The following is a 22410-nucleotide window of genomic DNA, read 5'->3' on the forward strand; positions in this document are numbered from 1 at the left end:
TAGTCCTCTGGGTGCATGAGGGAATACAGGTAAGGGTTCGTAAAAGTGTCTGTCTGAACCCGAGGACTCGTCGACCGGGCGGTAGACGGCTTCCCCTCGTTCCGCAGGGCTAGGGAACGCATGATGACGTACCATGAAGTCGCGCTTCACTACCGGCGTTCCCGACTAGTTTACTCCCCTCCCCATCAATCGCTAAATAAGGCCGAGCAAGTCGTTTGGCGACGGATTCAGAAGGTTGTAAGCAGCAATGGGGGCCACGGCGTTATGAGAGCGCCATTCTATCTCAAGCGGAAAAACTTACCTCATTTCCAATGGCTATGTCACCTGACATCTGTCGTGTGAGCAGCGACACGCTCCCTTTACACCAACATAGCATATGCTATGAGGGTGGAAAAACTTGCTCCCAGGTTTCCTAACCTTACTGCAGGCGAGAGGCTTCAAACAAAAAATTCAGAGCAACAACAAATGGTACGTTATTGAGGACGGACGCAATATCTGTTTCAGGCACTTCAGAAACGTTTTTAATGGTTCCGAATCAATTTTTTCTGTTTTCTGAAGTAAAAAATTGAATTCATCTCATTGTGCTTTCAACAGTTAGCCCCCCTGAATAATTTGATGAAGAGGAAATTTTTCTGACCAGGGAATGAGATAAGCAACCAGAATTTATTCCCATTTTTCCTGCAATTCACTGCACTACTGCGGCAAAAATTCCAAACCATAACTTTCTTCTCAGCAGGTGAGCGTCACAAACACTAAGCTTTCATGCCTGTTCTTCTGTTCAGCTATAATATTTTCGATGGACTCTACCGCCCCAATTACTTAACCACACTGGACTGCCGTGCTGAAGGCATGTTGCCAACTTTAGTGCCACTGCAACTGTGCCGACTTCAAAAACATGCGCCCAGAGTAAAGAAGTGGCCATCATTTACCGGCCACGTGTCTCAGTTCATTGGAAGCCCTTGCTATATAAAACAGGTCATATTACGTCTCTAATATTAACACAAGCAAATATGATAAACTTCCGACAGGGTACCCAAGTGTGCCAGTGACTATTTCGGTAAAATCACATGCTCTTTTCTGGGGCTTAAATAATTCGACTGTAAGGTTCTAGATTTTTATCTCATTCGCCAGCAAAATGGCAGGCAAACTTACTTCATAGAATATTTTTCAGCGAGAAGTTCGCTGTCCTGGCCACTGTCCTCACCTGTCTGATTTCTTGTAAGCAATTCATGAAAATGAATAACCGCGCGCCATGAATCCACCAATTTGCATGAGTTTATTAGGCAGCGTTCGAAAACCTTCAGCGGTCGGGGACCAGTACCAATGGGGTGAACGATTCCATCGTTTTGTTTTAAACAGCCCTTTATTGCGGACGGTCGTAGGCCCAGTTTTCGATTGGGTGATGTTCGCCCACAGGCAGTCTCAGTAGAGCTTCAAGGGCAGCCACGTCCGGATCGACGGGTTGCCGAGCCCTTAGTGCCCCTTCTGTAACCTGCAAGTGAAAAAGTGCCAAGATAGATATAAAAGAGATTAGGACCGCCGCGAAACTCTACAGAATCCGTCGCGAGCAATTTTTTTACTTTCGGTTCCGTGGGCACAGGAATTGTCGACGGCCTGTATAGGCTACGAAAGTATATCAGGGCAAAACATGGTTGTGTCTATGACCTCTCCCCACAATGTTCTTCCCATGCTCGGGGTCGTGGGCACGTTGAACGGAGTCTGGAAATTACGCCAGCTAACACCAAGTTATGTTGACCCACCAACATGCACTCTTTAAATTTTCGAATATGGATGCATATTACCACAGCACAAGCGCAGGGATTTTATTACCGCGGCATGCCGTTGTCTGTGCCACCATGATGTTAGTACCGGGAGCCCGTTGACGAGACACAGCTTCATCTACATGACGGCCGTCATATAAATGTATCGCGCCTAATTCTTCGGAGCCATGGCACACAACCAACGAAGGCAGAGGAAGGGCAGATGCAATTCATAGAAAAACACGTGCTTATGAAGCTGATTGCGTAGAACTTGCGCGAATTTTTCCACTGGCAATGCAGCTGCAGGTAGCAGCGCAAATGGATCTCATTCGTGATGAAGTCCACAGAAGCATTGGAGGTTGCCCATGCAATGAATCCATACCAAGAGCATCAAGTCATGACATATACGCCGCCGCGATTCGAAAAGGTCCTCCCACCAGTTGAGCAATCAACGGGAGACCGCCAGATGCCAGATTGCCGCACCACCATACCAACGATGAAGCAAAATGAGATGCGAGGCTTGGGAAGCTCCCAACAACCGTCTACTGTACCTTCACTACTGTGGGGCCGGACACGTCCTTCGAATTCGCGCATACAGGGATATCGCACTGCATGGCATCTCTTCTGAGGCACTGCGACCACACCGAGCCCTAGACAGGTATCCCGAACGGTAGACCAATACGTGCGCTGCCAGGATGTTTCACATTGGGCTGCCTGACCTGCTCCTCAACACCGTCCTTTCCACGCTGTTTTATCGCCGGGATACGCTTATACAGCAGCTGTACAAAGATAGTATGCAACTCTTAATGCGAATGAAAAACGAAACAATTGAAGGTCAGTTTTCTTCCGGTAAATGGATGAAGATCCTCCAATGAAGGAGAGCCATGATGCCACAGCCCTATCGTAGCCTAGTCTAGATGAAATGAGACTCCACCATAGAAAGCCGATGACTAGCCAGTGTTTGCTTGCACCCATTTTGTCAGTACTAGTGACAGACTCATTGGAGATAAAAGCCCACCTGTGCATAGGAGGCAGATACTGCAGCCGGTAGGCCGAGAATACTCTGTCCGACAAAGCCAGCAAAAGACCCCAATCTCAACCTGCTAATAAGGCACACGCGCACCCTCCTTGAAGTGATTCTGCAGCACAGTACGGTTACTGCTCTGGGGGATATAAGCTGGGCGATTGGTCCTCAGAGGACAGTTTACAGATAGCCTAAAAAAGTGAAGAAGACTTGGAACAAATCAGAAAGTTGCATCGCGAGAGGCCACTTTATGTCCCGTTGGGAAGGCGCAATGCAAGAGTAACGTTTAACGAACGTACTTGTATGTTAACCACGTTGTTCAAAAGTTTTGTAGCTGCAATTTGGTGCCTGATGTCAAAAGCTCTTAGACAACTATAAGTTTACAGCAGCCGACAGCGGCGATAATTCTGCCCCTGGGATACCGCCCCAGCACGCAATTCGTTATCGCCTTGGTGTTCCGTTTTTTTTTTTTGTTGGCGCCAGTCGCACCGCAGTCTTGACGGACGGACGGGCTGCCGCCACCACCACACACGAATAGAGGAGGTCACGGTGAATTACAACACGAAGACTCCTAAATACTGTTCAGGGGACGAGGAGAAAAGTCGGCTGTCACCAGAATCAGGCAGCAGCCCATGACTTGTTACTGAATTCCATGAACAATTTTAACATGAAAGCATTACTAGCACCATTGGCTGAAACTCCGTCTCTTGGTGGTGGCGCTGTCAACACTCGGTGAAAAGATGAGTTCATCACCGATATCGCCGCCACAGCATGGGGAGCGGCAGCCCAGCAGAGGAGTGATTGCTGATGTCAGGCCTCGGCGCGGGTGAGCGGAACGGCCAGGGTAACCGGCTCCCCTAGCCGAGGCACCACCGGACGCAGGTGGGCACATGGATTTCCTATTATAGGAGAGCTGGGTGGGGGCGCAGTAGTGATTGATGACGACAGATTTGGGCACGCTGAAGCAGAAAAGCCGTTCGTGGCGCAGGGGGGGGGGGGGGCATTTTGTTGCAATCACGCAAGCGAGGCATCAGTTGATAGGCGGTTTTCTTAGTGCAGCAGAGATGAAGTTGTCGGCGAGCTTTATACCGGGAAGGGGGTGAAACTCCCCCAGTAACCACGATCCAGTGCCGTACCAATTCCTCCTAGAGTTGTTCATAGCGAATAGTGTACGAGTTTTCTTTATGAAAACGAACTACGGAAGCACGCGGGCACAGAGGATGTTTCCATGTCATCTGCCACACGTGTGGACTGGTGCGAAATCGGGCCCACTAGGGGAGTTTGGCGGATGTATCGTTCTCCACCTGCTGCGCGCTGCCGCGCCCTGTGCTTTAATTGCTTCGGTTTTCACACGCCTTTTTTGTGTTGTGGGAAGTTAAAATTGGTTGTGCTGCTGGTCAACAGTGGTAATCACAGAGCTGGGCCAATGCATGGAGAACAGAGAATATTTTGTAATGGTTTTACTGACACATATATCATTACCATTACTTTCAGTCAAGAAGAGATATTTCTCAAACTACAATATATGTGCGCGTTACAGCAATCTCTACAATACGGATAAAGTGTCGAAGGACTAGAGGTGCTACGTTTATGTCAAACAGTGCAGCTGACATTTTCTGTCTATCATTTCGTGCGTCATTCATGTACGATGATTCCAGCACGCAATAAAGAACGATCAGTCAGTGCACAGTGACAGTACCAGTTTAATAGAGGCACGGTGATCGTGACAATCGGAGGTAATTGGTTTATTGGTTTATTGGGGCTTAACGTCCCAAAGTGACTCAGGCTATGAGGGACTCCTTAGTGAAGTGCTCTGGAAATTTTGACCACCTGGGATTCTTTAATGTGCACTGACATCGAACAGTACACGGGTCTCTACAATTTCACCTCCATTGAAATTCGGGACCCGCGGCCCAGTCAAATCTGCGTCTCTCGGGCCCGCAGCCGAGTGCCGCAACCACTGAGCCACCGCCGTGGGGCAATCGCAGGTACTTGCATAACGATTATTTGCAGACCAAACCCGATGACTGCCTCGGCAGCGGCAGTGACTAAACCATTGTTCACAATCTACGGCGCCGAAATGACCTGTGGCTCCCGAGAAAACGAGCGCAGGGAGCGGTTCCCATCGTACCTGTGGGGTCTCCTGCACTCTACGCAGTTTCGAAGGTCACGAACACAAAACCAAACGCCACCACAGTTGCACAGAACCGACGTCATTAAGACATACAAGAACATGACGCCAAAGTCTCTGTGAGCGGCACAGCAAAGGAGGTGACAGCACCCTAGATAATGCTACCGACGCAGTTCGCGAAACACGCAAGGGATGCGTGGCGGTTGCAACGGACGCTCGGGTCAGAAATTCAAAAAAAATTAGAGAGTGGGAAAACAGCCAGAAACCTTTTCTCCTCTCAGAACTAACTTGCGGCTAGATCTTATTTTCTACAGACGTTAGCGACAATTCCTCCTGTAGTTACGTTCACAACGGATAGCGTATGGAGTTACGGCTTCAGCTGAGGTTTCAGCAGTGTTACGACCCAACTTGGGACCCGCGATGATAAAGGTGGCGGATTCAACAGCGGAAAATTCGAAAGGTCGTTTGACCCCAAGATGACCCCACCAAAAAGGATGACTAGCTGAGGAGTGGTCGACGGAGCTCTTCCCACGCTCGGCTCGGTGCCAACACCTTCGCTTCTAGAAGCGACCGACGATACGACAAGGGAAGGAAGGGTTCACCTCGTCTGAGAGGAACCGGAGAGAATCAGAGGAAGCCAGCGCAGCTGCGGCCTCGGCGCCATCATGCCACACCTGTGTTCGATGGACACTAGCTGCTAACAGTATTGTTGCATCGCAGTGCGAAAGAGCGGCAGACTTACGTTTCCTTCTCGCCAGTTCCCACGGGTGGACTCTACAACAGGTGTCTTCGTTTGCTGTGCTGTGTAGTGCCAATCTTTGTGTCGCGACGAATTGCCGCCTCGTGAAAGGGCGGAGCCTTGGGCTATTTAACCTGCGCTCAAAGTGAGCACGAACGCTCTAGGCCCTGGGTAAAAGGCTCATCCAGTCGCTCGACATCATGAACACTTAATTTTTGTTTTTTTGCTCTTTTTCTTCATTATGTAAATAAGTGTCTAAAAAAAGTGCCATTAAACCTGCTTCTTTTCGTATCCCAAACCTTCGAAGCTTAAGACCGTTTCCTCATCCCGAAAGAGCCCCCCTGGTGATGCAACAACTGGCCACGCTACCTCGAACCGTAACAGCAGTTAGCCTGTGCGGAAGTGGCTCACGCTTTCTACAAGAGAACGCACAATCCCTCTGCAATGTTACTAGTCTGCAGAAAGCTATAGCGGGCGCTTGTGCAGGTGCAATGGGCTGCATGGGGTCGTCCTTACAAGTGCTTCGACTCTGCACTGTCACCGCGACGACGTAGAGAAGCGCACAAACGCAAGAATGCAGCCAGACGTGCCAAAAGAGCAGCGCTCGCTCCTAAAAAAGCGAACTCGTTGTCTCCGATCGAACGACATAATCAACGTTCTGCACAGTTAGACAAGGAAACGCGGCAAAAGCGAGACGACGTGGAGGAGTACCGTCAATGGGAAACGGAGGCTAAAGAAAAATGCCTGCTGAAGACAAAGTAAATTTTGCGCGCACTCCAAGGTTTTACCTCCGGTTTGCGCTCGTGTGTCGCCGTGTCGCACTAACTTGGCAAAACTTTTACGCTGCTCAACCCTATTTTCAGTACATCGGGATGTTTTTCTCTTGAATTTTAGATCCCTGCGAACTGGCTTCCTTGGTTGCCGACGTCGAGTGTCGAGCACGTGCACTTGAATTTTCCTTACACTCCCAGATTTTACCTCCAGTTCGACATTGTCGGCAAAAGCGAGACGACGTCGAGGAATACTGTCAATGGGAAACAGAGGCTAAATGCAAAATGCCTGCTGAAGAAAAAGAAAATTTTGCTCGGGGCTCCAAGATTTTACCTCCGGTTTGCGCTCGTGTGTCGCCGTGTCGCACAAACATGCCCAAACTTTTACGCTGCTGAACCCCATTTTCAGTACATCGGGGCGTTTTTCTCTTGAATCTTTAGATCCCTGTGAACAGGCTTCCTTGACTGCCGGCGTCGAATGTCGAGCACTTGCACTTGAATTTTGCTTACACTCCCAGATTTCACCTCCATTTCGAGATTGTGTGCGTCATTTATTTATTTCGTCAACGTCTTGCCGCGCCACTTCTGGCATAGCATGAAGCACCAACTTGTCTAAAGAATCACTCTACGAAGAATACCGGCAACGGGAGGCGGAGGCCAAACGCCAAGAGCGAGCCCTGGGCGAGAAGTACCAGCAACGAGAAGATCCTGCCTACTTTAAGCTAATAGACTAGAGCGGCAGCAAGAGGTCGAGGCTAGACGTGAGTTAAGTTGTCAGCCCTTCATCGCAGCTACAAATCGTTTCCTCGAGGCGTTCGCTCAGGATCAGCTGGGCAGTGCATACAGTGTGCACGACAGACTGTGGTTTGCGGATAATAGGATACTGGTTACTAAGGTATCGCACCTACTGCTCCTTTAACATTACCCGACCAGAACGTGGCCTCAATCAAAGTCTAGTCTTGAATGCCTAGCATCCCATCGTAACAGCATGCTTCCGAAAATTGCAACTGTGAACGGATACATCTACGCGAGAGGCCGGCTCATGTGGCCGGTTTGAACCTCATTAGCGAAAAGTTGATTTCTGAATGTGACCTGTTGACGCAGATTCGCAGGCTGCTAAACCATACTTACGACCAGTTGCCAATGAGTTGTCCAATGGTGAACGTGCCGGTCGATGTCGCCGGTGCCGGGGGGATGCTTCAAAACAACTTCGAGAACGACCGGGCAATCCACGTGGACTTCGAACGCTTACTAACTTACAATGCACCCTACGTTCAAGTTATAGCCGTTAAAGGAGCCCTTATCACGCGGCTTCAGTTTCTTGTCCAAGGCGTGCTGCACAATTTCTACACATTCAGGATCGACACGGAGGCAATCACTGCTATCTGCAATAACCTCAACCACCCTACCGAAGATAACACCTCTCCGAGGACCTCGATGACATTCACGAACCTTTGAATATTGCCTAGGCCATGTCCCTCGGGCACCAGACGGTAGTTGTCCATGAACATCAGAAGCTCACCTCCAGGTAGGAGACTCAAGCCTCAGCACAATCTTTGATAAAGAAGCGGGAGTGATCGTTTCCGCAAAAATACGTAGGACAAGCCTGTAAAATCAAGCCATCGCCATTGATCATAGTTCCGAGCAAGTTCAGAGGCAGAGAGATGCGCTGTGTGCTACACCTTGTTACGTACAGGCACCCATTGACTTAAAGGAATGACCAAAAGCATAGTTGGGACTGCCACCAGCTGCTACAAAACGACAGTCATCAGAACAAGATAATGCTCTCGGTGCGTGTACAGTGGCTGACGATAGCTGGTGCGCAGCTCACTTTGACTGCTTTTTCGCCTGCGTCCGATCGCGCGTAGAGTGTTCGCTCGTTACCGGGGCATTTCTCAGAGTTTGGCTCTCCGATGCGGCATCGTGTCCCCGGAAAACGCGTTGCAGCTTTGTGACCACGGGAACTCGAAATTGCGCGGCTCAGCCATATGAGCCGAAATTTGAGGCAGCGCTCTGCGCTGCTCATATTTTTTTTTTTTTTTTCAGATTGGCAGCCTTTAAAGAGAAACTCACCAGGTGCGAGAGCTTTTTCAGCTTAGCACGCAATTTTGAGTTCCCGCGCTAAGAACACTGCAGCGTGCTGCCCGTGCATGTGTGGCTCCATCCGAGAGCAAGAAGCGTAAAAAGCGCTCACCTAACCAGCGTGCTGGCTACACGGAGATCAGGCAAGGTGAAAAAGATATCAAAGCGCCAGATATTGTCAGCCGCCGTAATCTTACCGAGAGCATTATCTCGCACGCGAAGACTATCGGGTTGCGGTGCTGGCGGCACTGTGAGCTACGCATTCCATTATTCATGTTAGATGTGTGGGCGCCTGTACCCTACATTGCAATGGAAGCCATGCGCCCATCGGGTCGCGAGATCTATGGCCACGGTGTTTCGATATAACCGCAAGGCTGGAAATGTGACTCGGGTCAGCTAGAAGGCTTAGGACTTCGCCGAAAGAGCTGGTCAAGGCGTACATGGCCGGAATTCCGAACACGGTCACGTACTAACATGCACCCAAACAAGACGTTTTTACAATGTCACAACTTGGCAAACCTTCTGTGCTCCCCACCGTTTCAGGTGTAGAATTTCACGATAAAGAAGCAAATTTTTATAAAGAGCTGACACTGGGCGAAATCTGGCCCCAAGAAATACGTAACGGAGTAGCTGATATCTCCTCTGCTTAGTGGTAGCAGCGGCGTTAGCGCGCGTGTGGGCGTCAAACTCGCGTGGAACCATGCGACTGTCGTCAGCGCTACTGTGCTTGCGAGCGCGCGGCGTATTTGTTAGAGCGCACACTTTGTGTTTTTGCGTCTTTCTTGGTCTTTTACGTGGAAGTCATGCGGATTCTGATGACAGCATAGTTAGAAGTGTTTTTTTTTTTGCCAACTAGTACTCTATATGTACAGCTTATGCTGAACGTGCCGGACGGTGCCTTGAATTGCGCAGTTCGTGAAGAGCCGTGCACGCTTTGTGGCCGGTTGGCTGTTCTGGCACGGTTCATGTCACTCTTGCTCTCTGTGATAGTGGCCAGGTAAGAAACGTTTATTTTTGCCAAAGCAAGCTCCATTACAAGAGGTTTCGGTGAGCACGCAGGCCGGCAAAATATTGTGGAGCTGTGAAAGGCACGCCTACCTGCTCGCGGGATGGCGTGAACCATGGCGCCGGTCGGTGCACAGTTAACGAAAGGAGTGCTCATGCCTTGTGCGCTTCGCCTTGCGGTTATTTTCGCATGCTTGCGCGTTGAGTTTTACTGCGAGGCTGTGTTTATCAATGAACAACTTCTATGCAGTGATATTTCTTGACGTTCGGGTGAAGTATGCGGTCAAGGAGAAACATTGGGAAACGTTTCAAAAATGAGCATTTTTGCGTTCTTAGTTGGGATGCATGTAGTTTTCAACACCTCTAGGAACAAACGGTAGCACATGAAAAGCTCAAAGCCCGCAAACTTGTGCATCACAGACTCCGTCGTCTGCTCCAGTGGAAACGTGCATTGCTCCAGCGTAGTGACAACAAGGGAGTGCGCTTTTTAAAACAACCGGAGAATAAAGTAAACTCGTATGCTTTTCTAAAAGCTCCAAGACCTGAAGCTGGTGGGCTGAAAGTTGCCTTCTGCGCCTACCAGTCATGCAAATTTCACCCGCGCAATTCATCGGCGCATTTCTGCTCAGTGCTCCAAAACACTGAGAAACTGGTTGGGAGCCCGTGTTGTATCTGTCCCAGTGCCAGATATTTCCCAAACAAAACACACAGCTCGAGGCAAAAGAAGTATTGAAGTTTAGGTGGCAGAGAATAACGTCAGGGAACGGTGGGATGCTTGTAAATTATTGAGAGGTATCTTGTAGTATTGTGTGGAGCATCAATGTTCCGCATGCGAGATTCTTAAACGCGTGTTTTCCTTGTTGTTAATTTCGCCGCCTTCACGCTCTTCGCTTGTTGGCACAGTTTCTTGTGTAATGTTTATCAGAACTACATGTGCTCGAAATTTACATTTTTCAGCTTACAGTGCCCCGTTGTATTAAAAAAACCACGGCTGTGAGCAGTGTTGCAGTAACAAAGGATGCAAAATAAGCGCAAAATAAGCTTGGCGATGTGCCAATTGGCGACGGCTACTTTATCGCTGCTTGGTTTATGTGCCTCAAAATAAATGTGAATTTCACAAGGAACCTGGTGTGTTTTCTAGATTGGCACAGTTCGACGAAGGCCGTTTAACAAAGAACCTGGTGTTTATTCTGGATTGGCACAGTTCGACAAAAGCCGTGGTGCAGCCGCGGTGATGGTAGGCGTAGAGCGGCCGGAATGTAATTTTGGATCTTTCAGGACCTAATTTAAATTGATAACAGTAGACAATACTGAACAGGAAAAAAAATTGCAGAACGTTTAGGCTTCGCCTATGTGACCGCGTCTGGCAGGGCTGCCAGGAGTCTACGGGACGCCATCGCCCGTTCGGTGCGACGCCTCGCCCGTTGTAAAAATCGAATATTGGCTTTAAAGGAAGAGCTTTACTACAGCAGGTCACCGCAAGTGTAGCCGACTGCGCGGCAACGGCCTTGAGCCGCTCCGCAGCTCCACCCTGCCCTCCACACCGGGACTAACAACGTCGCTTCGCCCCGGTAGTTCCACCGCCGCCGCGCGCCCCTCACCGACATAGTTGGCCGTGCGCTGGGCGCTGCCAGATGGCGCGCGCTTTCATCGAAAGTTACTCGTGTAGGCAGTGCGCGCTTCGCCATGGATCCCAGCGATACTAAGCCGTCTCACAACCTCACACAGAGGTCATTGCAACACCGTCGGGGAGCGACATCAGACCAACCCGTGGATATCACCCGGCGGGCCGCGTACTGGGAGAGGAAGCAGAATGGTTATCGCGACAGGCTTGCGTCTGGGACCGAAGGAGAGCTGGCCGGACGGCTCGCAAAACGACGGCGCAACGAACAGGAACGGCGACAGAAGAAGACTGGCTGAAGCCGCTGTAACGTCAACCACATTACATGTTGAAGTGGAGCCGCCGTCAAATGAACGGTTGACCGACCACGCCATTAGGTTAGCCCCGTGTGAATCGGCGACTGGCTGATTTCCTAGGGATTTACTGGCAACCGGTTTGGCAACGTATGTTCGGTATGTGAACGACTGCGACATGCCAAAGACGTAACGACGGTGAGTGAAAATATGCTACGCACAAGAGCCTAACAAAAGGCAACACCAAGTGTAACCAAAGCTCTTGCTTTGTCTAACTACGGTTGGAAGAGTTAAACCTGGGCAATTTTCTTTTAGGAAAGGAAATAGCGGAGTAACATTTTCACTTGTCTTGGTGGAGAACCGAACTGCGCATGAAACGCAGCCCCTGATTAGATCGCCTCTTCCCCCTTTAAAGGTCGCCGGTTGGAATCAGTACCATCAGTTACCTGAGCTAACTAGCAGGTCTATTGTGCACAAAACGCTAAATCATATGACAACATCTGGAAAATTCTGCAGATACGGTTGGCATGATACAATTTTTTTCCCGTCGCGCGGTGCCGACAACTACCACACCGACGGTTTTTCGACCAAAGGAGCTGTATACGCTGTCACGTAATAACGCGCTACGAGGGCGCTGTAGGCTGCAGCGCATGCAAGCATTCAAATTGCGTGTGCCTGAAACCGATACAGGAAGTCTCTCACCCAGCCGCTTGGTGCGCTGCAGTCCATTGGGCCACTGGGCCCCTTCGGAGTGTCCGCTATTTATGAATCCCTTTCTCTGCGATTGCACTGCGAAGGACTCATAACGTTGCTGTAGAGACTAAACGTCGATACCAACCGCGCAAATATTAACACATTTGAGCGGTTGGTATTGTATGACCGTGCCAAACTTGTCAGTGAAGACCCAATCACATGTGTGCTGTGCTTCGATCACATTGAAAACATCATGTTCATTCTGGCCAATAATACTGTCGCAGTTTCCGCCCTACCACGCTGTGCAGCGTTTCAAGGGAATGGACTTTTGACATCACGGAAGCACGCACGTTCACATTCTGCTCTGGCTAAGCGGGGGCCCGTCGATCCCTTAGGCGAACACATGCCCCAGGCGCCAAAGATGGCCTAACACGTTGCCTCTGTCGATATCAGGCTGCTGCAAAGAACGCGATGCCAGCTGCACGCTCACATCCCCATATACTGCAGAAATGGCAGCACGAAATGTCGCTTCAATGAGTCCGTCTGGCCGATGAAAGAAATTATAATTACTCTGCAGGCGCAATCCACATCCAAAGCAAGCATTCAGTGTAACAAAGAGTTGAAAGCACTCTACGATGTCATTCACAAGGCGCTTGATGAAACGGTGTACGAAGACACTAACGAATTCTCGGCTCATCATATCATCGATAGTCAAGGTGAATACGTCTCTCTAGTTTGACCAGGATTACCGCGAGAGTCCGTTATGCTGAAACGACACACAATGCAGACGAAAGTGAAGTAGTTGAATCCATGGATTGAATCCATTTTGGACTCAAGCAAGAATATTCAATTTGTATTCGACTTGTACGCGTGTGCGTATTATGTCGTCGAATATGTGAACGAGGCCAACAGAGGAATGTGAAACTTTCAGAAAGAAATTTAAAACATTATTCAGGTATCCCAACAGTCTGAAGTAACTACAACGAAGGTCTTCGCCAGATAGTCTTTGAAATGATAAACGCCATGTAGACGTCGGCGCAGGAAGCTGCGTGGTTCCGGCTTGAGCTTTCAATGTCCAACACGGGCCTTGATGTCATTTCTAACGCTCAGTAGCCTGAGCAGCGTGGGCTAGGTCGAGTCTATACAATGATGGCTCAGGTGATTCACGAGGCCAGCACCGACCCGTGCAAGCAGTGTACCTTCGAGCGGTGTGAGGAGAGGGACGAGAGCCTTCGGCACATCACGTCTGCTGAATACCTGGCAATACACAGGCCGCTGAACGGGACGCTACGAAGGCGAACCACCGCACTTCGATATCGCTTTTTCCCAGAAGATGATGAATCGAACTTCAAACGCGAACAGAGTTCATGAATAGCTTTAAAGAAAACGACACGGCAACTTTGCACGAGAAGTACAAACACAATACAGACGTTCAGGAATTGTACAAAAATTGTTAAACCATCGATGAGACAAACTTTCGCGAGTCTGCTGAACGTGCTGTCTAGACGAAGATTAATGTCATTCCGCCAGAAGCCTTCATGAACATGAACCAGGCCGCACCGCTTTGGCTCACGGAAACTTGGATGGGTCCTTCTGACAGCTGAGAAATCAACAGGTACACTTTTCTGTGTGGTGCTCGTAGAACAAACAATTTGGCTACTTGTGTAGCAATGTACCCTACGATTTATTACTAAGTAAAACCATTACAGCTCTTCAAAAGGTGCGATCACAGAAAAATGTGTGCTTTCTCTCATTGTGGTGTGTTTAAAACTCGCCCTCAGCGTACAAGAGTTTCAGGCGGCATAATTTGTTCTTGGGAACTTTCCTTCAGAACTGCGCCAACGTCCATTCATTCTTGTAGGCGAATTCAACCAAGACGCTTGCCACCAAACGACATTCCTGGACACATTGCAAAAATGCATCAGCCATTTCCTTGCAAGCTCATACACAGGCTTCACGAAATCCCGCTGTACGTGCACAGATTTGGCTTTACATAATAACTACCCCTTAAAATGCGTCAAGTATGTGTCTACCTACTTCACATATTACAAGGCGATGATAATCTCTCACCTCCCTTCCCTTTCTTCCGCCTCCCACTTGTCCACTCTCTCGCGACGACTTCTCCCCGACTGCTACCCAAGTGGTGAAGATATGTATACCACTAAGACATCGTTGGCAACCATCTCCACATCGACGTTGACGTACGCATTGCTTGAATCAAGAACACATGAAAGGTCCAAACAAAACAGACTGCGTCTTCTTACTAGGCCATGCGCACTAGGCAACTTGCGTCACTTTGCAGAAGAATTCCCCATAATCGGCGGTCTGGATCCTGAAAAACATCCGTACATTTCATTTACACGAAAACATGATTGCATTCAAAATACAATTAGAGATGCGGTCACGAAGAGAAACTATTTGGTATTCTCATACATGGGTGGTCCTAAGTTTGTATTTTATTGAGTGGACAATTTTATCGAGTGGAATTTTTTATCAAGTGGATAATTGTGGCAGTACTAGGATTCCAAGCACGGTGCTCGTGCACGCAAGCTGTTTGGTCTATGCTTCCGCTGCAACGAATTTCTTCGCACCATACTAATTCACGAACACGGTATTTGAGCAATTAGCGACTGTAGGCGCTGTATACATTTTAAGGAAACTTTTGGAGCCAAAGCTGCATTAGGCTAGCAGAAGCGCATTTCGCGGTGCCTGGCAAGGCCACTGCTACCATACCAACCATGGGGCCGCTGGGACTTTCAATCATAAAAGAACAGAAAACAGAAGTCTGGGCGGAAACCGAACCCGGGCCGCCGGCGTGGGAGACAGGGACGCTGCCACTGTGCAACGAAAATTTGTGCTTTTTTTTTGTCTTTATTGCTTACTTTGACAGGTTACAGCAGGTCGAGAACATATCTTCTGCGCTGCACTCTCGAACATCAAGAGCGGACTGGTGTTTCACGCACGGGATAAAATCAAAACTGTTAAAAGGAACACAACTCTCTCACATCAACTCGACAACTTCATCTCCAAAACATAGCTCCTTGTGCACTTCACGCACGTTAAATATGCTTTCTTTAAAGTAATCTCGGACAGACCGCGCATCTTCATCGCAATGTCATAAAGCCATCCTCCTTCCCCTAATACTGTGCAGGCCAAGAAGGTAAATTAAATCGCATTTATAAAGATCCGCCTCAACGTCCAGGAATTGTGTCCCATACGCGTCAAGTACGCTGGAGCACGTCTCAAAAAAGAAGCGTATCCCCGAAATTAATCAAGACGTGCTCTACTGACTCTGGTTTGTGACACAACAAGCACTCACCACTTCTTGGTACAAACAATTCCTTCTCCATCCATGTTTTCACCGGCAACGTATCAGGGTGCAACTTGAAGAAAAACGTCTTTCCCAGGTTGTCGAACCGGCATTTTTTCGGGTTCGGTTCGGGTTCGGGTTCACGCCTTTCGGGTTCAATTCCGGGTTCGGCTCCAGAGGGCCATTCCGTTCCGGTTCGAACCGGTTCGGACCGTCTCGAACCGGTTCAAACGGGTTCAGGACAAAAAAAATTATAACGCCGAGGGGTTTCAGTCAACCTTGCTATGCGTTTTCTTTTTTCTTGCACATCACGGTACAAAATAAAAAATCCAAAGATTTTTTTACAAGAACATAAAACTGGGCTAGTCGGTAAGGGTTCATGAAAAAGGACAAAAGGAAGTCTGGAGACTACACAGACGCTGACTAACAACTGGTTATTACATTCTCAGAAACGTATATGAAGGCGCAGGACACCGTGAACAATCCAAAAAACAGAAGAGCAAAGATTAAAACTAAAAAAAACATACTGCGCATGCACATCATAGTCGAGTAATGACAACTTTTTCAACGAAATTCGAAGACTATATTCTATAGTAGACGGCGCTCCCCTATCTCCTGGAGCTCACACAGTTGCCAAGAAAGCCTGGCTCCTTATCAACGAAAGTGATGTATGGTGAAGCAACACGCTCATCTGCTTCCTTCCTGATCATAAAGGCCTAGACCATCTTCCTACAAATTCCACCAGTGTGATTAAACAGGAGACTTGTCTTTCTAATTGGGAAAGCAATGAGCAATTGTTCGAACATCACAGATGCGTGAAAAAAGTAGCGGTGTCGTACAACTTGGCTTTGCATTGCAGCGAGTGCAACGATTGCTTCCCCTAGTAGATAAGACAAGTGTCCTGTTTAATAACCCTGTTTGCAGATGTCGGGAGTTTGTCGAGGCCAATGGGATCTGGAAGGAAGCCGATGAGTGTGTTGCTTCACCATCTATCAATTTGGTAGATAAGGAGTCAGGCTTTCTTGGTGTTGTGTGAGGTCCAGGAGATAGGGGAGTGCCGTCTGCTGTGGAAGATACTTTTCGAATTTCGTTAAAAAGACGTCAGGATTTGAGTGCATGCGCAGCATGGTTTTTTAGTTTTAACCTTTGTTTTGTTTTTTGGGGTTGTTTCCTGTGCCCTGCGCCTTTATACACTTTTCCCAGAATAAAATAACCAGTTGTTAGTCTGCGCTCGTGTCGTCTCCCGTCTTCCTTTTGCGTGTTTACTGCGTTACTTGAGCATGAAAAAATTGTTTAATGTGAGATGTTCTCACTTTACCTATTTTATTTATTGTCCGCAGCAAAAAGACGAATTTATGGCAAGAGCCGCAAACAGAAATGAACTCGAAATTAATCAAAATCGGCTATGCATACACGCTATAATCCACCTTCTGAGGTGTAGGACGAAAAGCCGATGGATTTTGCATCTACAAGACCGTCCTGCTTGAGCAGTTTGGTAGACCCCGTAGCGCGAGTAATAGGTCTTCCTTAAAGCTTTAGTGAGTTGGTACTTTCTCGTACGCAGTGTACTTACAGGGCACCAAAATTTTCGCCGTACGTGCCCTCTACGTTCCCGCGCACTACTGAGAAACGAAACTCTCATGTGTTGGCACGTATACATATACAGGCAGATACCTCTCCGTCACCCCGAAACCGACCATCCCCCACCCAACGAGAGCCTCGTGGGAGCACTGGCTCTCCCTAACATGCAGAACTTACCAAACATAATTTATTTAAATAACCTATTCGAGAAGGGTATATGCTTGGGCTTGTTGATTCATAACTGCAAGGTGAAAAACGTAGCGCAAAGAGACGAGGACAGAAGAAAGACGGACAACACACGGCGCTAACTTCCAACAATGTTGGAAGTTAGCGCCGTGTATTGTCCGTCTTTCTGTGTCCTCGTCTCTTTGCGCTACGTTTTTCACCTTGAACCTATTCGACATCGCCTTTCTGACTCACGCTATATATCCCAAGCCCCTATAGCTCAGTAGGTTCAAAACCTCAGCTAATCGGGGTTTCTCACTATAGTAAAGTAGGAAATTTGTTTGTGTCAGAATTTTCGGGACTTTTTTGGGGGCGCAATGAAAGGCAACCTTTTCTTCAACAGAATTTTTTGCGCACTTGATAGAGTGTTAAAGAGTGGTTAATCTGGCGTGCACCATTTGCCCACCAATTTGTTTCAGGTATTTATTTTCAAAACTCAAACAACCCCTTTCTGGCAGCTGTGCTTAATAGGTGGCTAAGTGCTCGCCCGTCTTTTCTGGACATGCTCGCGAGTGCTGATTCATTTGGTTTTCTCACTCTTCGCTTTTACTTACCTGCACGGCCTCTCCACAAGGCAGATGACAAATGTTGCGATCGGGCATTACTTCCTCTACCCATACACATACAGCCTTACCTAGATTTTCTTAATACTGGTGTATTAAAGCAGTCAGCGGATGTACAGTGGAGCCCACTTTAATGGCCGCAGGTATAACGAACGCTCGCTTATTGCGAGCGGGTGTGGTGCTACTATGATAATAGGCATAAGGGCAACGGAAATTCGTCGCAGATACAGCTACAAATCTGGCCACACCACTCGGTTATAGCGAACGAGGAGGTGGTGAACTACCCCGAGGTTGTAGAGCTCATCCTTCCGCTAAGGACGCAAAAGAAATACCGCCCCTCAACCTTCACGACGCCGGCCCGGAAAGAACATGTCAACCCAGAAATGGAATTAAAAGGCGGCACTGCTGTGCGCAGGCTAACCTTTAAGTCCGGCGTCCGATGACACTGTAAACGCTAAAAAAGGCACGGTAACGATATGCTGTAATTTTCTATTCAAATAGTAAGTAACCGCCGGCCAAACCAGCGTCGATGGCCAACGATGGCAATCATTGCCTACGCGTTCGCCGCCTCGGCAAAGCATCCCGAATAGAAGAAGCGCGGTGCGCGTGAGAAAGGAGGGGGGGGGGGGGAGGGGGGGGGCATCGTCAAAAGCGAAGCTACTGACCATGGTCGCGTATCAACTCACAACAGCGATTAGATAATTCTGAAATCTTTGCTGGCCATGCTAGTCGCGTGGTACGCATATGCATGGCATGTGCGGGCGGAGGCAGGGAGTTATGGTGGCATGCCTTATGCCGAGATCGCTGAAATGGACGCGGTCAAGTAAGGCACGAGGACGGTCAGAAAGCTTCCAAATATTCCATGCAACAACCATAAAAAAAATGGCTGAGGCTTAGCTAAGGTTAAGCCTAGTCAGATGCGAAGCATATTGATGGCTAGGCTTGGTAAAGTTCCTCGCTTTGTTCTTCAGTTGTTGTAGAACGTTGTCGCCGAGCAGCATATTGAGCACGCCGCTTAGCCAGACGTTCATCCCGCTCTTCATCGGTCTCTGTGGCACGCTGAAGCTTTCGCTTCTCGTTCAAATCAGCCCTGCTTCTGGGCGGCATCCCAACACCTGGCCGCCTCGTATGTGCCCGGAGAGCGAGGCAAGCTCAGCTTTATACCGCTGCTGTAGCGTCACGTGGTCAGCTGCAGCGCCTCTGATGTGGAGCCTCCACCGCCGCGGCCGACCGCGCGAGCCGGCAGCCCATCTCTCCTCTGCTGTGACGTCATGTTGTCACGTGGTGTCACGTGGTCACGCTCAAGGTCAATGGTAGCTCCACCGCCGCGCTCGACGGGCTGTAGTGTAGCTCTAGTAATATGCTTCGCATAAAAAGCCTACAAGATAGCCGAATAGCTTAAAGCATCTGTAAACAAAGTTTCCTGTTGCGCCGCCATTAGTACGAATCCCGCTCGGAGTCAGAGGTCAGACTATGCATACTCTTTTAGTTATTCATTTTACTGCGTTAGCAGTACAAGTATAGCCTGCTTTCCCAAAAATAACTTCGTTGCGTGCGTGCAGCCTCCATCCTTGATTCACACTCCGGTGGGCGTACATCAGAGCATTCACTGGTAAAATGCACATTCAAAAACTTTCACCCATCTCTCCACCCCTCATCACCCACCTGTACCCGATATAGCCGAGGCAGATTGTTGTGAAGGCCCAACGTATTCAGTCGCCCAAGCGTTCTACGAAAAAAACGCTAAAAAAGCATAAGCCTGTCGTGCCAGACACTAAGAACAGCAAATATTTTAAGAGGGTTAACTGCTGAGCTAGTTGGTTTTCAGACATAATAAAGGCTTTTTAGCGCAACAAGGAAACACAACACAAGAAAGACGACAACACGGGCGCTTACTCCAACTGTTTAATCAGGCGACAGCATACGAAATATATAGCCCTCCGATCGCATGCGCACGCGTACAAGGCACCCAGCTACACCATGCATCAATCTTATCAAAGTAGGCGCGACAAAATTTTTGCTCAGCTTGATATAGAAAAACAGAAGTGTCACTAACACAGCTCAGACCCGCATTTTTTATATGAAAGGCTTCCAGAATTTCACGAGCCGTCTGATGTCTACCTCTGCCCAAAATCCTCACCCCGCAGAACCGTGGTTTGCAATTGTTGCAAGCCCTACAGTGCTCAACAAGTCGCTGGCCTTCATTATTTTCAATATCTTTTTCGTGTTCCCTAAGTCGGTCATTCACGTATCGCCGCGTCTGTCCAATATAGGATTTTCCGCAGGACAACGCAATTTCGTAGACAACGTTGGTGGCACACTTCACGAAACGCTGGCCATGCCTCTTCTGGCAGCCGATCTTTTGGCTTTCGCAAGTTATGCGACGGCTCAGCTGTGCAAGCTTGCGGGGGGCAGAGAATGCAACCGCTACTTTAAACCGGTTTGCCACTTTCTTCAGGCCGTGAGTGACTTTGTGGATGTAAGGTACCACAAGAGGCCTCTCATTTCCCGCTGGTTCATTTCTGCAAGCGCCAGCCTTCATCTTCTTCAGGAGCGTTTCCGCCACAGAGAGCAGGACCGACTCAAGGAAGCCGGCTTCAACAAGCCTGTCCAATTGATTATTAAAACTAGCTTGCACCTCATGAACGCACGATTTCCGGAGTGGGGACTCTAAGCAGAGGGTTGCGATGCCTCTCTTCACAATCTTTGAGTGGGCAGAATTATAAGTCAAGAGGCCCTTTTGAGCACGAGGGGAATAAGTCCAGCAAATGTGTCCATCTAAAAACTTTAGCTGTAAATCTAAAAACTGAAGCATGCCGTTATTAGGTAGTTCAAAAGTAAAAGTTAGCCCTTTAACGAGTTTTCTAAAATCATCTAAAATACTATTCACCGTTGTCTCAGTCGACTGCGTCGGTTGCTTGTTTAAAACAATTAAAAAATCGTCCACATAACGAAAAACTATAAGGACCTTGTCATTGTTAGTATGGTTAAAACGATCGTGTAAAGAGCGATCGATAAATGATAAAAACATGTTGCAAAGTACAGGGGCTATGCAAGAGCCGATGCAGATGCCTTTATTTTGCATGTAAGGTTGCTCGTCAAAAGAGATAAAAGTGCTACTAAGATAAAATTGTAAAAGGGCTAAAAAATTGTCTACCGTGATACAAGCAGCATTTTGGAAAGAGAGAGCGCCGCTTTCATCAATGCACTCTTTAACTTCTGTTAAATCATCGATTAAACTTTGCACTTCTCCTCAAAGCAACAGTGGAGTGCGGCGAAGTTCAGTGTGATGTCACGGAAGGTATGATTTCAAATTACTGCTGCTGTCAGCCACGCCCTGCCGTGCCTCGTTGGACGCTGCCAAACGTTCGGCGGGCTTTGACTTCGGTGGCGTTGGTTTTTTTTCTTTCAAAGGTGTTTATGCGTTGCAAATGCGCGGATACTTTCGATGACGTCATCATGCGTCCCCCCTTAGCGTTGTGCGCTGCGGAGAAGCTTGAAGGTCGTCGCAATTTTAATTGGTGATTACGTCACCGTTTCAAATGCTAGGCCAAAAGGACTTCGCATACTTTACCTGGAAGTTGCAAAAATTGACCCTTTTAAGCTCGTCGATTTCTAAAACGTATGCAGTCGCCCTTTAAGGATTCGCAGCTGGTAGACATTATTCCGGAGCCCACCCCTACTGCGCCTGTTTCTCTTTTTCTTTCATCCCCACCTTCCTCCCTTTCTTACGGCGCGGTTCAGGGGTCCATCAAGAAGTGAGACAGACTGCGCCATTTCCTTTTCTCAAAAACCACCATCACAACATTGTTGGGTCCTCGCGCTAATATTTCGCCTATTTGTGGGAAATGACGCAAAGAAAAGGAAGGCATTCTCAATCGGTACTAAAATGCCTATAGACACCCAGTTTTATTGCGTGTTTTCTCCTTTCAAATGGCGCCATAGATATTAGAATGCATGAATCACCGTGTGGTATTCGGCTACTGCCGCTAAATAATTTAGAAAAGAATTTATTCTTCCATGCTGTTTCGGTTTCATCAGCCGAGATAGAGAAAAAGCAGCTGAAAATGCACCTTTCAGTTCGGTCGAAATATCAGCGAGAGTCATACGCTGTGGGAGCTAACAAAGTAAACAGTGCCTAGTACAGCCGAGCTTTTAGGCAGGTATCAGGTCGCTTTTTCGTATGTACTTGGGTCTTTCAGTACTAACTATTTTAGAGGTTGCGCTCTTTCTCCAGTCACTCCGCTCTGAGTCAGCTTCGTCGGCGGTGGCATTTCCGCAGAACAGAATCTTCAATTCTTGCTCTCTCGATCGTCGTGCGCAGGGTTGAGCCGCCCCCAAGCTCGAACAAAACGAGCGCCATGTGCACGGCGGCCCAAACACTCTACATGACGCCGAGCGACCCCTCGTCTCCTTGCTGTCCCGAAACGCGGCCCTACCGGTTGCAGAGTACTCGGAGCATCACCCGCGAGTTTCCTGGATGTCGCGGGGTCGTTGCCTCACCTGTGCAAAGTAAACATCTGCGGGAGCGGAGAATGGCCTGCTGGTTGAGTTGATTCGCAGGAGAGAGGTTGCGACAAGGAGACGCGTTCGACGCATGTACGGCACGTTCG

The sequence above is a fragment of the Amblyomma mixtum genome, unplaced genomic scaffold (genome assembly GCF_055824585.1).
Source record: "Amblyomma mixtum isolate Tamu unplaced genomic scaffold, ASM5582458v1 scaffold_17, whole genome shotgun sequence".
In the NCBI taxonomy this organism is placed as follows: domain Eukaryota; kingdom Metazoa; phylum Arthropoda; class Arachnida; order Ixodida; family Ixodidae; genus Amblyomma; species Amblyomma mixtum.